Below are 15,134 nucleotides of genomic sequence, written 5' to 3'. Positions count from 1 at the left end.
TTCAATTGTAATTATTGTGGAAGAGTATCTAAAATATGATTTGTATTTGACATATTTGTAAAGACGTTGACATAATAAAATGGTATGTACACTCTGTGTACATCACAGTAAAGAAAAGTATAATAATAATATTTAAAAAATAAATCAGGTATTTTTTAAATACGTGTATATATCGTTTATATGTATGTATGCATACATGTATATCGATAGGTCGTGACTTCTGTTTTTTGTTACAAAACGCGCCCGTGCGTTGTGATCTCGCACACTGCATTTGCGAAATGAAACATATTGAAATTGAAATTCGCGTGCTGATAGTGCTTTTAATTTGATTGTTTTATTTTGTTTATTTAATAAATGAAAAATAGTATCTAGGGTAAAATATTGGTTTTAGCGGGTGTCATCCCCAAAGTGTTGACATTTTTTTGGTGCTGTCGCATGCGCGCGTGTGTGTGCAGGACGCGCCGCCATATTGCGTTCCGCTCGCGGCCGGGCCGGACGACCGAGCGCACGCCGACCGACAGCAGACAGACGAGTTGCCGACGGCCGCGCGCGCAGACGGGACGCTGCACAGTCGCACATAGAAGAGCGATCCGCACGCACGAGTGAGTACTTTTTGTCTCTTCGCCCACTTTTCTATAATCGCCGACGCCGCGAGCTTACGAAAGCTTCGCGCGCGCCCCCCGGAGCTGCAGTCACAGCCGGCGTTTTCAAATTCGCGACTTAACGGCCGAAACCCGTCCATTGTTCGGCCCGCTTTTTCCAATCTTTTCGTCGATCGCGGCGGCGTCCTCCGCTATCGGATCGAACGGCGATGGCCGACGCCCTTCGAGGATCTCGCGTCTAGCAGGGGTGCGCGCATAGTGCATAGTGCATAGTCGAGCGACAAGATGGAGGAGCCAGGGAAGAGCGAGACGGGGAGAGGACCGGCCATCTTGTAACAAATTTATCGCGATTATATCGAAACATCTGGTCGCCCCGACCGGTTTTCGCGCGAGACGCCCCCCGAGGCCTCGCCCCCGCGCGCCACCCCGGCATGCGAAATCTCCCGTCTCGGTTTTCGGTCGATCGCAATTAATGCACTCTCGGTGTCGAGTGTTGCCATAACAATAAAACATTCCGGATGCGCTGACACTATTCGTAATTCGTCATTCGTCCATTCGTCGAGGGGTACGATTGTTTACAGCGCACGAAACGCAGTTGAACGACCACGGGCGTCGGACGCGAGTTCCACTCCGTTAATTGCAATTTTTCTTGTTTTTGTTCCAAAGTGGGTGAGTCACGTTCCGCGGAAAAATTTTCACTCAGGGTTGCCAACCCTATCTTTCAAAACGTCGATCGTAACGTAGTAAAAATTTTTTTTTTAGTACCAATTCGAATCTATTACGCGTCATTCTTCGCTACCGAATCATTGTGCGTGTCAATATTAATTTCGCAATACATTTAAGCATCCTTTTGTTTCATCAATTATATTTGGAATCAATTTACAACAATAAACAAAAATTCTTGCGTACACTAATAAACGTTTAATTGCAGTCTTTCGGGAATACTATCGAAATATGTATCCCTTTAAAAAATATATAACATTTTATTTTCAAGTAGCCACCTTCAAGTAACACCTAAAATATTGTATTTTTCCAATCAAAGGGTTTATATTATAAAAATATCAATAAATAAACTCATAATTTCGACGCCAAAATAAAACACGATAAACAGCATCAAACTGATCTATGTGAAATCCAGGGCTGTGGAGTCGTTAAAAAAAAACACGACTCCGACTCCGATATTTACCAACAACACGACTCCACTCCGACTCCGACTTCGACTCCGACTCAAAAAAGTTTAATTTTATCAGGTATTTTTGGTGTTTTTCTACACGTTTATTATTCATACGCTATACACATTCATTATAACGCAATTAAAAATTCATAAATTTCATAATTTAAAAAATGCTCGGAGTCGCTCATTTTTCACGACTCCGACTCCAACTCCGGCCAAAACACCACGACTCCGACTCCGACTCCACAGCCCTGGTGAAATCTGTAATTTTCTAATCTATTACACATTGCTATTTCAATAGTCGACTTTGTAAAATGAATCACTTCATAGCGTTCGTCGCTGATCTTTGATATTAGTTTATCACTCCCTATGTAATTAAATGATATGTAAATTTCAACTTAGGCTACTTGTAGATGAGTCGATATTTTTACCTACTCCGCAGCCCATTTTTGTCACCGCTTCAAAGTGACACAAAATGTTTTCGGAGAGATATTGAATTTACTAATTTTTTTACAACTTATCAGTTTTTAATCGTATACATAATTCTATCAAATCCCTCCATAGAACGATAACTATTTGTCTACGAAGAACTCGGCACAAATCCGTCTTAACACGAGCTAAGTTTTGATCAGGACATGCCACCAAGGTCACCGTATCCATTGTTAAATTTTAAGGACAATGCGTTGACCGTTAAACGACGCTTATTCAGGCTTCAAGTATGCAAATCGTAGAACATAATTATTCGTCGAACGCCATGAATTGATCATAGATTGGTGGTCCTACCACCCGAAGATTAACGTACGATGTGTGAAAATTATATTACATGTTAGAAACATTTTTTCTAATTTATCGAGGATTTCAATTTAAAATACGCAATAAAATAACATTAATCTTAACCCGTGAAAATGCGTGAACGGACTGCCCGTGAAGTTTCCCTATCATTTCGACCGAGTAATTTTATTAAAATAGCAGCCTAAATTTTCTGGGAATTGTACATCAACACTTTCAGGGAATCGTCAGTTTATGAATAATTTCAGGACATTGTATCTACATTTTCTTCACGAAAAATGATAGTTCATTGTGGTTCAGTTACATAAAAATAGTTTTCGCTGCGCGGTCTTCTATAATTATGCTTATGTCGGATAATGATTATGTTTATATACCTGTGTTTTATACTGTGTAATGTAGATGCTTCGAACGGTGCTTATTAATATACATTTTTACTATAACGAAGAATTTATAGTCATTTATTGTGTAATATGTCGGCGATTTTTTTTTATAATTCATGTTGTGAGGAGCCTCGTATTGGGGATTATTTGATAAAATCGTAAATCACGTTTGAAATATAACTTGAAACATTAACGATAGCTACAAACGTCCAATTTACATATTTAATCCGCTCCGAAAACCCTTTTCGCCCTTTGATTTGACTGCGCCCTACAAGCTTCGGTTTTGTGACTATTATTTGAACTCTGCTGTTTCTTTCGAGGAAGTCAGTACCTTGTAAAAAAGTGTTCTACGACTAATATTAGAGGACCGACCGGTTCGGGACGACCGTTGCAATTTTGTTCGCTCGCTTCCGCGATGGTTCGCGTTTGCATATTTTTTCGGCTGGCCAGTCGCTTCTCGGCCGTTCGGAAGGAGCGCCGTGACCGGCGTGCTGATGTCAGTTTCCTTTCGTAAGCTGGACGCGTGACCGGCATCGAGAACCCGCGAGTGAGGGCTTTGAAAGCGGCCATGGTTGTCGTTTTTGGCAAAACACAAAAACCTATTCAGAAATCACCTGTTCTAGAATTTAATTTATGCGACGGATTTAAAAATAATGATCAAATTATCAGCCCCTCTTGAGCTGAAATTGTAGTAAACAAGGCCAAAACTGATGATAATTGGTCGCGCAGTGATAATGTTTTTATTAATTTTATATTGCCTCGATTATTATTATATACACCTATGCCTCGATTTACGCAGTCAATGAAAAATCATTTTTTCAAGGCTCGTGTATTTTTCGGGTCAGAATTTATATTACATCGTCCAGAATCAATATTAGATGGTTAGATTTTATATTAAATGGTAAGAATTATTTTGACATATGTCAGAATCAGTTTTTCAATCGCTATTTATAAAGAATAGTCAGTATTATGTGATCTGTATTTTAATCTCAAGGTCAGTTTTATGTCGACAGATGTTCAGCATAATAATATATGGTCAATATCAAGGGGTTTTGGGGCCAACTTGTTTGAGCTCGCAACGTTGTCAGATATCAACACAACAAGCAAAGCGTGCTCTCCGCGCCGCTCTCTCGTAATTCCCGCTTCGTTCGTCGCATTGAATACCTTCGCGTCCTACATACAAATAAATTGATTCGTTGAGGTATTCATGGGCTGTTCACTGTTCTGACCAATGCTCGCTCGCATCTAACCTGTGCTATTTTTAAAATAAATCATTTATTGTCCATTTATATTTTAAATGTTATATTTTTATTTCACATGATCGCACTATATCTTTATTCTAACCATTTGATATTTTTTCTGACCCTGAATAACATAATGATGACCAGGCCGTTACTGATCGAGATTTGATTTTTATTCTGACCCAGGGTTGATTTAAATTCTGACCATGTAATTTGTTACCTGTTTTAAAATATATATTGCAATCTTATGTGCTGATGATTCTGACGAACCAAATGAATTCATTTCTTAAGTAATATTTTCGAGTGCATATTGTTTACAACTCTCCCATTTTTTGTAACATATTTTCCATTTCTCAATTCGCCCCCGAGAGGAATGGAAGATACTATTCCGCTATAATATATATTGTAAGGAGGGTGTAATATTATGTTACAAAACATTTCAATATTGATGTGAAAAATTATGCAATTTGATTGCTGGCTGTTATTATTCGCTCGATACATAAGCATAGTAATTCTGGTTTAATTTGTCACATTAGAAAAAGTGTGTAAAAATTTTTTTATGCTGTGTTTACGTTTAAAACTGACCAGCGCTTAGCTGTGTGCGGGTGACGAGGGTTAACTGACTCGCTGTTTTCCTTATTATTTATTGTTGTGCGAAAGCGCCAAAGTACACTTCCCATGATGTGTAACCGTATACAAAAAGTCACGTGTTTATCGTGGCACATTTTTTTCACGGGATCGCTCGCCGCAAATGCTGACCATGTGCTCGCCGTTCTGTGCTATGTTCTTCTCTCAGACTAGATGCTGTAAAATGCTGCTTTCAATTTATCGAATCGTAACGGTAACCTTCTCTTCTCGCGTCGACCTCTCTCTTCCTTCGTTTCGAAACATCGAAACAAAGGACCGGCTCGAGGTCGGCGTCTGAGGACGACGATGATTCACCCCGGGAGGGATCAACATTGCCAAAATCACGTGTCTTTGTTGTCCTTCGAGTCGACTTCCAAATGCACGCGCGACACGCCCATAGTTTGTCCGCTTATCTCCTCGAATGTCTCGGTTGCGAGCTCTAATTAGACCGCGGTTTAAGATTTGCTAATGCTACTCGTTAATTGAAGTATTTGAGCAGTTGTTTCCCAGAATTGACACAAGACACGCGCTGTATTCGTCAGAACGAACACAGGAAACACAAAGGTTATCGTCGTTGAAAACTAACTGTGATTTAGCTTGTGCGCATATTGACCCGGTGAAGCAGAAAAGTGGGCTCTCGTATTTACGTTCGTCGGACGCTAGAGATTATACATTCGCTTTCGATATCTAAAGGTCCTGTTTGCGTTCTATTCTCGTCGCGATGCCATTTGCGAGCTGCGCCGTCCCGGGGATCGTCCGTCGTCCTACGTAAAACTATTCGTAATTTCGCGACCTACCGAGTGACGAGATCGATTTGATATTCCCTAAATTATACTTGCGAAATGATTTTTCAATCAAATAATAGCTGGAGTGCGTGCGAAAGCTCTTTTGTAAACCGGCGTGGATATGTAAATATTACTCAACGTGTCCAGGGTTTCTTTTTGAAGGTCGCCCTGCATCGTCGCGGGGCGTTGAACCGGTATTTTTTTCGAAGCGCGCTCCTCGTCGTTTTGTTCGTATTTTTTGTGTAGTTGTCGAACACGCGAACGCCGCCGCTGCGTACCCGACGGTGTACGTAACACTAGCTGGAGTTCTTTTGACTCGATTCAATTTCGGTTTGTAGTTCGTGCGTGCTCGACTTCTATTAGAGCCCGTCCTGTTCGAAAGTCCGAGTTAACGGAACCGTTCCGGGAAGCGCGCTAATTGAAACGCTTTTCCAAAGTCGCTAACGAAGCAGTTTACGCGCCCGATCGAGTGCCGCACGGCGTTGTCCCCTCTCGGCCGATCGCGTTCGCTAACCCTCAAACTGCCGCGCCCGAGTTGTCTGGAAAACTTGGCCGTCGTACGGTTAGTTAACATAATACTCCCTACGTAAATTCTTCGCGTCACTTCCGCGCTTTTGAGAATCGCTCAAAAGAGGAGGGGTCGCTCTCTCCCTCGCGCCTTTTCCGGGGCGTCTGTGTTATCGTGCCAGTTTTTTCCATTACCCGACACTTCGTCGCTCTGTACAACCTTTTAATGCTCGTTATGGGCCGCCGGTGGCGTGCGGCGACTTTTGTCCCGACAAGACGAGCAGTCCCTTCGTCAAATATTAAAATGGGAAGCTAATGAAGCGTTAACTTTTTTCGCTCGTTACTCATCGTATCGATTGTTTGCGTCGTTTTGAAACGCTTTCTTTTCAGCGCTTTGTCATCGGGATGAATCAGCCGGCGGGCCTTGTTTCAAAAACAATATACGATGTGACACCGCAGACGTTTCTCTATTACCCAAGCTCGTGTATAGGTAATGTGATTAATTCGCTCGGGATCGCCGCCCCAATCGCGTATAATCTAATACCCCGGTTGTGCGATTACCGATTTACCCGATCGGGCGACACCTATACGTTGTACGTTCACCGGCGCGACTCGATTGTTATCTACATTAAGCCGTGTTCACACGATTCGATTTTTATCGTTAAACCGACTATCTAAAACAGGCGTGGTTATATTTAGTATTTACGTGCTTGTGTTTGTTCTAAATCAGCGACAAAATATCTATTTTTTACAAATTAGATAAACATGTTTATAGCATAGTGTTTGTGCTAAAATAATTCGAATTTGATTTTTAATATATATTTTTTTTGCGATACGAAGATAAAAAAATAATCATGAAATAAAGGGTTGAGTTGAAATTACGAAACGCGTAAATTAATGCATACAGTATTCAATACGTTTAACCTTTAGGAGTCCAAAGGCATTTACGTCATGTCATGCCCGATATATTTTCTGAAGCTATTTTAAATGATTTGATGATAAAATTTCCAGTATTTTATTTCATTTGTTACTCAGAAATACTTTCGTCAATATATTACGGTGAAAAGGTTTAGTAATTCCTAACCATTTACCTGAAATTACTGGTCCATCTATGGATTAACATTATATGACCGCAATAATATCAATTATATATCTTTCTGTATCTTTCAGTGAATATTTTTACTAGTGAAGTCCAAATACATTTTCATCAGTAGATATATATTTCTACTAGCGAAAATATAATTTAACTGATTTTTGCGCTTTTTTTTTATATGGACCCACGCCCTCCTCCCACGGTCACATTAGGTTCGGAAGTTTCGGCCCATGGGCGACCGGTTATTTCCCAGCCTAGCTTTCGCACCTGCACGCTGCGCGGACAGGCGTTAGGCTAGGCCCTCCTTCCTTGATCGTCCGAGTGACGACCGCGGTCGGGTTGACCGTCGCGATTTAGCTGCTGATGGTCTCCGGCATCAGTTGGATATGGGAAGTAGAGGGAACTGATAGGCGCTAGTGAAATTATATGCTGCTCTGAAATGTCTATGAATGCAGATTCCTCTCCAGGTACTCGAGCAGGGGCTGATGATATTCTCTTTCCCTAGAATCCGAGAAAAAAATTGGTTATAATTTAGAATTGTCATTTGAACAGAAAATTTACGTTTTGCAATTAGTTTCATACCCAATTTTTGCTCGGATTCTAGGATAATAATTTTAAAACTTTTATTAGGTAAAGTCCAATCTCTAAATGTAAAATAAGCTGAAGAAGAGTACAGACAGATGTAGCATTTCGCATATTGCTCCATAGTTCGTCTGCACTTGAATATTACATTGTGTTTTAAAAATACTATAGATATCCTTACCGATATTAATATGGTCAAAGTGTATTCAAATCGAATATTGTTCAATAGGAGGGCGCAAAAACAATTATCGTTTCTCAGAAGTAAAAAATTCACGTCAAAAGCAATAAAATCGTGTCGGCGCCGACACGATTTTATTGCTTTTGACGTGAATTTTTTACTTCTGAGAAGTGATACTTGTTTTTTGAGACCTCATATTGGTCAAAATTATGCTTAGAAGTTCGATTCTTTATTCGATTCTCAATTATTGTAAGTCGTAATATTGTTTTAAACAGTCTTAATATGAACGCTAGATAATCGAGTGTTTCCTCTGCGACGGCACGATTTTATTGCTTTTAACGGATTCTCAACAGGGCCCGAACTTGGCCAGAAAAATGTATGTGATTTAATGAAAAATACGTTATGCATTTGACATTTTGAACACGCGTGATTATTGACTGCTGTCTAATTTACAGTGCTGCCAACATATGAAACTCGAATTGGATCACCCTGCCAATTCTACACGATTATATTACTTGCTGATAATTCACTTTTCTAAATATTATATTTAACTAGTACAATTACGTTTAACACAAGCAATAAAAAAATACACGGGAGAAGCTGTAACATAGATTTATGAATAATATTATTATAGTATTTGTATCGAAGGACAAAAAATCGTCACGATGAGGACTTGGCGTGGCTTATTAAATAGGTATTATTCCCATATAGTTAATTATTCTATTATGTAAAAAAAAAACTGGTGAAAGAAAAACAAAGATGTTTAAAAACGTAATTCAAAATCATATCTTCATATGGAAGATTGCTTCGAAAAATATCATACGATGGACAAATATAACCAAACATCGAGTATATAAATATGTAATTGTAATTTACATACATAAAAATATGTTGAGAGCTATTGGTAAATTACAATATTGAACAATTAACTAAATACTATTTACAATGATATCAGTGTATACTTGCGTGAGGTTTTTTTCTGGCAGTGATCCCAACATCTGGAACGGGTACAGAGCTTACCCTAAATAAATTATATAAAAATAATATGTGAGAAGCTTATTTTTTGTGATTAAATAAATTGAACCGCAGTGGATTCAATAAGAACAAAAGTTTTTGTCCGGTAAAGGTTAAGTTTTTTATTTAGAAAATCGTTTATCTAGGCCGCTCTTGCGAGTATTGACTGACTGCAATGAAAAGCGTATTCGGTCCCACTAATCTTTTACATCTTCACGCTCGTACGCGGAGTTTTATTTTTTGCTCTCGTTCGAATGGCACCGATCGTTGAACTTAACCGCTGCTCGTTTTTAAGTTCCATTTTTTCCTAGCCGGACCTTGTACAATTATTTCCTACCTGAGAAAAAAAAACCACCTCATGATCGATAGCTCCGTCGATTGGTCTACCCGCGTGCACGCTACGTATGTAACCGCGTGTGAATGTATACGCGTACATGCTATATGTGCCTAAATTCCCTATTTAAACTTTCAGACAATTGAGCCGCTTCACTTTCACCCTTTTCCGGGATAATGGCGGTCTGGCGCCCGCGCTCAAGCAATCATCCTTCATTGTCGCCACCCTTGTTCTCCTTCCCCATCCATAACCCTTTTTCATCCCGCGGATTAGCGAGAGATATAGACGGCGAAGCGGGGGCGTCTCCGTTTAATAATCGTACCCGACAATTTTGCCTCTTTAGTCTTTATTATTTTACGTGCCAACTAATTCGTCGCCCTTTGTAATTATTCGCGTTTCAAACGAAACCTTTGCTTTTGTGTAGGTAAGTTTTCATCTCCTTGTTATTTTCAAGAAGAGCGACCCAGTTACTCGTGTTGTCGCGCGACAGTCCCTTCACTTTTTGCTTTTATTTTCATCGTTTTGTCGGTGTGCCACTCGAGCGAGGAGAGATGCGAACAAACCCGCCCGCTGCTCGTTCGTTCGGATGATGCATATAAATAGCACTGTGTTTACTTGAATATTATGATCAATCGCGATAAACTGCTCTTAAGTAGGCGATCGCGGAAGGTAGTCGTGTTTCGTGTAAGCTGTGATTGCTTATTACTTTTTCATTGCTGCTTAGTTCACGTCTGTCGGATGGTAAATCTGTTATTGTATGATGTTTCTTTTATTTGGAATATAGAGCTCGACTCTCACGATTGTGTATGCCATATATGGTACATATAGATATGGCATATAATCCTTTCGGCAAATCGGTTATTTTTGCGCGTTACCCATTTCCTTCTGATATTATGTCAGTTTTATTTTTTGTATCACTTTCCTGTCATTTTAGTATAACGATTACGTATCGCAGTATATTCGTCGCAATACTCGTATTTCGTAAAAAATATTATGTAAAACTTAAAGAGACAACGTAAACTCGATTTTTATGTATTAAATCGTTTGCTGGTTTGATGCGCTAAAAATAGAAGCGCTCGTTACTGATATCGAAGTTTGAAAACGGACTGTGTCGTTTATATTTCAAAATATTGAGTGCAAAGTTTGCACGAGACATTGCTAAGTGGATTAGTATCAAATTGATAGGATTTCTTTTTATTCAATCAAAATTAAGTTTTCACTACGTCGAGACATTGGCAGTGGTCGATTAATGGATGAAATGGATTCGTTCGGTTCAGATTTACTTATTATTTGTTTGTCTTTCATGTGCGCTGTTCATTTTTCAAATACACGTATACAGATAGCTACTATGTACGTGTCTGATATTACAGGCTGTAATACAAATATTTGCCCCGTAACGCCCCCTCGTACAATACGAAAGATCCCTCGCTCATTTTTACAGCTCGCGCGAAAGCGACTCACCCGTCTCGGCGACGAATACAAAGTTGACTATGCGATAAGTCGCGTTCCGATGGGGGTCAATTGTCCCTGCGACGATCGATAACCTTTCACTCCCGAGGAATTCGAGTCTTATGCGGCCTGTTTCGGTGCGCGCGTTATCGCTAGTTATTCGCGACCGTGACGACGGCGACGGACGAAAGTGCGAGTGTCGCCCGTTTATCAACTTTTTGCACGTCTGATTGTTTCGGCCTTGGCAGTGGGTCGTTATCGGTCGTCGCTTCTTCCTTTTTAATTGGACTCATTCCCGACATATTCTCAGCCTTCTTCGCGTTTCTCAGCATCTCGCGTACAATGGGATTTATTTCAGGTCCGCCCGGATCGAATTGGCCGAACGACGGTCACGTTCCGCGCCCCATTGTGATCCGTTTTAGTAATTGTCGACCCGCGTATTATGTGCGCGTTACACATAATCATATCACACACACACACACTCGCACAATTTCGATTCGCCTTTTTAGAATCAATCCGCTGGTTTCATTCATGGTTTTAAGTCGATTTCGCCTTCGTCTCGGAATTCGCATGCGCGGGCGCGACGCGCATACCTCACATATTTGCTTAAATTCTACATAGATACACATCATCACAACGCTCGTAATAGTGCGTACGCGCCCGCAAAATTTGACGTTTGCGCCAAACTCGTTTTCATTCATCGACACGGCCTCGGACACGCGTCGATTGCGAAAGATCCATTCGACTCGTCTTCCCTAATTTAATTTTAACGCTTCTTTCGTAATAATTAGCCGCTTCTTTGAAAAAGGTTCGTTTTTATGTTTTGTTCTCTCTCACCGTGATTGAATTAAGACGTTTCTAATTAATGCGCTCAACTCACCGTGAATTTGTATTATATATATTCGTTCTAAACGGTCTGAGTCTTAATTTATACCCGCTCTCGATTTATAAAATCAAACATCGTTTTGGGCAATAGAAATCCGAAAAAAATGATTGATTTCTCGAGAGCGCGTCTGCTTTATTTTAATTTTGATTAATAAAAATAACCATTATGAGCTATTAATATTCTCGACGGATCAATCTCGAGGCGGTCGTTTCGCGTGATTCGAATTTAGACGCGGCTCGACTGTGATTTTGTGTCGAAATACTGCCATTCGCCACAATGGCATGCGGCTGTCGTCTACTCGCCTCGGAAGGTCTTTTTCGTAAAACGTATTATTTATTTACATTAAACGCGCGTGTTTATCGAGTGTTCTTCGCGCTATTTGAAAAATGCGTACTTAATCGGTCGCTCGTTAACAACATGTCAATATTTGGAGGCTTATCGCTAGGCTTGTGGCGTCTCTGCGCTCTTTATCGGTTGTCTGTCTCCCGATGGGACATCGTTTTTGTGTATACATAGTGTTGTTGCAAATCTTTCATTCTTGGGTGCATTAAAAATATGCTTGAAATTAACAATGTAGATTTGAGCGATAGGACTACATATCGAGATTGTTACTGTTATAAATTCCATAAAAATTAGTTTTTTGCTGTTCTGTTATGTATCATGCTTATAGTTACCTATCTCAGTTGGTTATATTTAAAGCTACTAACATGGGTAATAACGCTGCCTTCGAATCAATCAAAAAGATTTAGGGCTCTATTTTACATAGCAATCGATATTTGGTAGTATGTACATCCCCACACACGTGCTAGATATGCCGAGACCACTGTGAAGTGAAACAAGTGTATAACTCGGCAGAATATACATACTAAATACTTATAATATTACTTTTATGTACTATGTAACTAAAAGTATGGCAATAGAAACCTTTTCGATTTTTGAGCATCGATTGTTTGTTAATCTTCAGAAGTCCAAAGGCATGTACGTCATGCCCAAAATGGTTTTAATTAACATTACACTCCAAAGGCATCTGTCATGCCAGTATTTAATTTTATTAGTTACTCAAAGACACTTCCATCAATACATATATTACGGTCAAGATTTAGTAATTCCCAACCATTTTATGTGGGATGGTGCACTACTCTTTTCAATGTACGCATTTGTAATGATAATAATATGTTTAAATATGAGCTGATGTATATGTACGAAATATTTGAATTGCTTAAAATAAATAAAGTACGAAATGTATGAAATTCTCGTTGATAGTAATATGACGTAAATTTTCAAAAATATGTGCGATAAAGAGGGGGAGATTATGTATCTAACCCTCGCATTGTTATGTTCAATACGGCGAATCAAATTAAATCTGTTTTAACCTACGGGTAGGTCTTTAGGTGCTTGACCTTCGCCAATGATGTAGGATATATTCCAATATGTGAACCAATATGAGGTAAACGGTTCAACATGAAAATATTTTTCTACAAATCGAATGGGTCAAACGATTTAGATACTGTTTGCGTTTGAATTTGTGGTTGGAAACTTGCATTTTCAATTATAAATGTTACAGTGAGTAAATATAATTTCATTAAAACCCAATTTGATAGCTGCGAAACATTTATTCGTTTATGTTAGGTTCGGGCTTGAACAGCAAATGGACGTTTCGCAACTGTCAAATTCAATTTCAATAACAGTCTTCAATTTTATTTTCACTAGTAGAAATATTTATCTACTGGTGAAAATGTATTCGGGTGTGATTTCACTTAAATGCCAATAAAAATATAACTTCACTGGTAATAGACATTCACAGTAACATTAACATATAATACAAACCAATTTATTGTATTGCTGCTTTTTTTTTAAAATTAATTGTTGATTTCGTTCGTGCATCAATAATCATGCGTGATGCGCTCTATTCGTCTGAATTTGATTTTTTCAGATATATAAACGTACCATGGTCAATATTATTATTTTTCCATTTCTGCTAATCCGAGGCTTCCTAGCCGTTCGTGTTTATGGAATATTTCGAATGCCAAACTACTTGAACGTTCCCGGATCGAACGTTTTGGCTTCCCGTCAAAAAATAATCCGCTCGAGCTACGGTTTTATTTAACGGCAATCGGTTATGATTGGATGATTGGTTTTTTCGTGCGTTTACGATCCAGTTATAACGCGTTATTGTTGTAAATATTCAAAATTAGATCGAACTAGTCTCAAAAGCACAAAGTCACGGTGTGGCGTACCGTTTCGTTTATTTAATTCGTTATTTCATTAAAATTATTGCGAGAGCTGCCCCCCGTATGTTCCGCATGTCGGAGACGTATAATTTCAAAATATTTATTTGTGTAATCAATACTATTTTGTAAATGTTTTGTTTGTCGTTCTGCGCTGTTGATAGTTAGTTTATTCTTGTCGTTAATTTATTTATTCAGTAATAACCAAAATTGAGTTTATATATGCGTATGATATTTATATTTTTATTTATCAAATACCGCGCGCTCAGCTTGGCATGTCATGGTCACATGTTAGGAATGTCGTAAAATTTCTATAATCATAAACAAAATTGATTTCGTTGCATAATTACTATTTTATAAATAAACATTTTTCATATATTGTTCGTATTAAATTTAAAAAATATACTGAACGCTTGGAACGTGCCTATTGCGATCTTTTCTGTTAACGAGTTCGTTACGAAGCTAATTATTCTTAATTATAACGCCGGACGGTTAGCGGCCAGGCAGACTCAAGACTCGTATTTGTGTTTTTTTTTTTTTAATTTAATTTTGCTTCTTATTGGCGTTCATTGTTTGAAGAAAAGGACAGAGAAAAATAATGATACGTGCTCGGCGTTTAATTGTTGTTAATTGCACTTTTATGCTAGAATCATCTTCTGTTGTAAACGATTGCTCTTACTTAAGGATTGCAATACCGGTTTATGTATAGCTCTAAATTCCGTAAACCATGTTTGATTTTTAACTCCCGCATACGTTACAAGTGCATTATATTACTCATACTCGGTATATGAATCGCGTTCGTTTGAGGATGTTTATTCTTCAGGTTTTAAATTTCAAAATAAGCAAAACCACCCAGCTGCATCTATATCATAGTCCTGTGATTAATCACTATTTTTATAAAATAAAGAATGAATTTCGACAGATTAAAATGACACTATTATTCCAATTTTATGGTTCTAGCCCATTAATTTGCAGATTATTAGTATTTTTCATTGAAATTAATGTTCATGGTCTCGGGTAAATTGTTGTTTAAAGACATTGGGTTCAAATGTGACATAGTATCATTGGGCAAGGTCACCATTAATGGAATTTTCAATAAAATTTTGGGCTAAAACAACCTGTGTATTTTACAATAGAACTTGATAGAAGGAAGAAAGATGACATTTGGTGTTCCAATGGTGTGAAGAGAACCATATGATCATGTAACAGATTACTATTTCTGCCTTACTGACGTCACAGCATTCTCAAGTAAAAATAAACATTGC

At 38.7% G+C, this 15,134-nt stretch overlaps 1 protein-coding gene and 1 long non-coding RNA gene across 10 annotated transcripts in view; one reads left to right on the top strand and one right to left on the bottom strand.

The window, feature by feature from the left end:
• The first annotated feature begins 526 nt into the window (after positions 1–526).
• The window catches only part of LOC148238012 (uncharacterized), a 38,162-nt gene continuing 23,554 nt past the window's right edge, over positions 527–15,134 (top strand). For 2 of the 7 annotated variants that reach the window (XM_088181241.1, XM_088181234.1), the window contains exon 1: positions 527–602. The gene's annotated coding sequence lies outside the window, so the exon portion shown is untranslated. Of the gene's footprint in view, positions 1,853–2,025; positions 6,161–15,134 lie in introns of those variants that run through there. The other 5 variants (XM_088181242.1, XM_088181235.1, XM_088181236.1 and 2 more) reach the window with 4 other exon arrangements.
• Positions 2,692–14,403, bottom strand: LOC148238013 (uncharacterized). Of its 3 annotated transcripts, XR_015808871.1 has the most exons (3): positions 8,872–14,403; positions 7,792–8,098; positions 2,692–7,287 (listed from the first exon to the last, which is right to left on the bottom strand). It is a non-coding gene; the product is annotated as an uncharacterized LOC148238013 (long non-coding RNA). The 3 variants fall into 3 exon arrangements; XR_015808869.1 differs by lacking the exon at positions 7,792–8,098 and having other exon boundaries at positions 2,692–7,364; positions 8,120–9,323; XR_015808870.1 differs by lacking the exon at positions 7,792–8,098 and having other exon boundaries at positions 2,976–7,287; positions 8,120–9,323.

This window comes from Plectrocnemia conspersa, unplaced genomic scaffold, assembly GCF_051122295.1.
Source record: "Plectrocnemia conspersa isolate PC_06_02 unplaced genomic scaffold, ASM5112229v1 ptg000002l, whole genome shotgun sequence".
In the NCBI taxonomy this organism is placed as follows: Eukaryota; Metazoa; Arthropoda; class Insecta; order Trichoptera; family Polycentropodidae; genus Plectrocnemia; species Plectrocnemia conspersa.
Note: the sequence above shows the minus strand (reverse complement) of the source record. Positions and strands in the feature narration are given on the sequence as shown.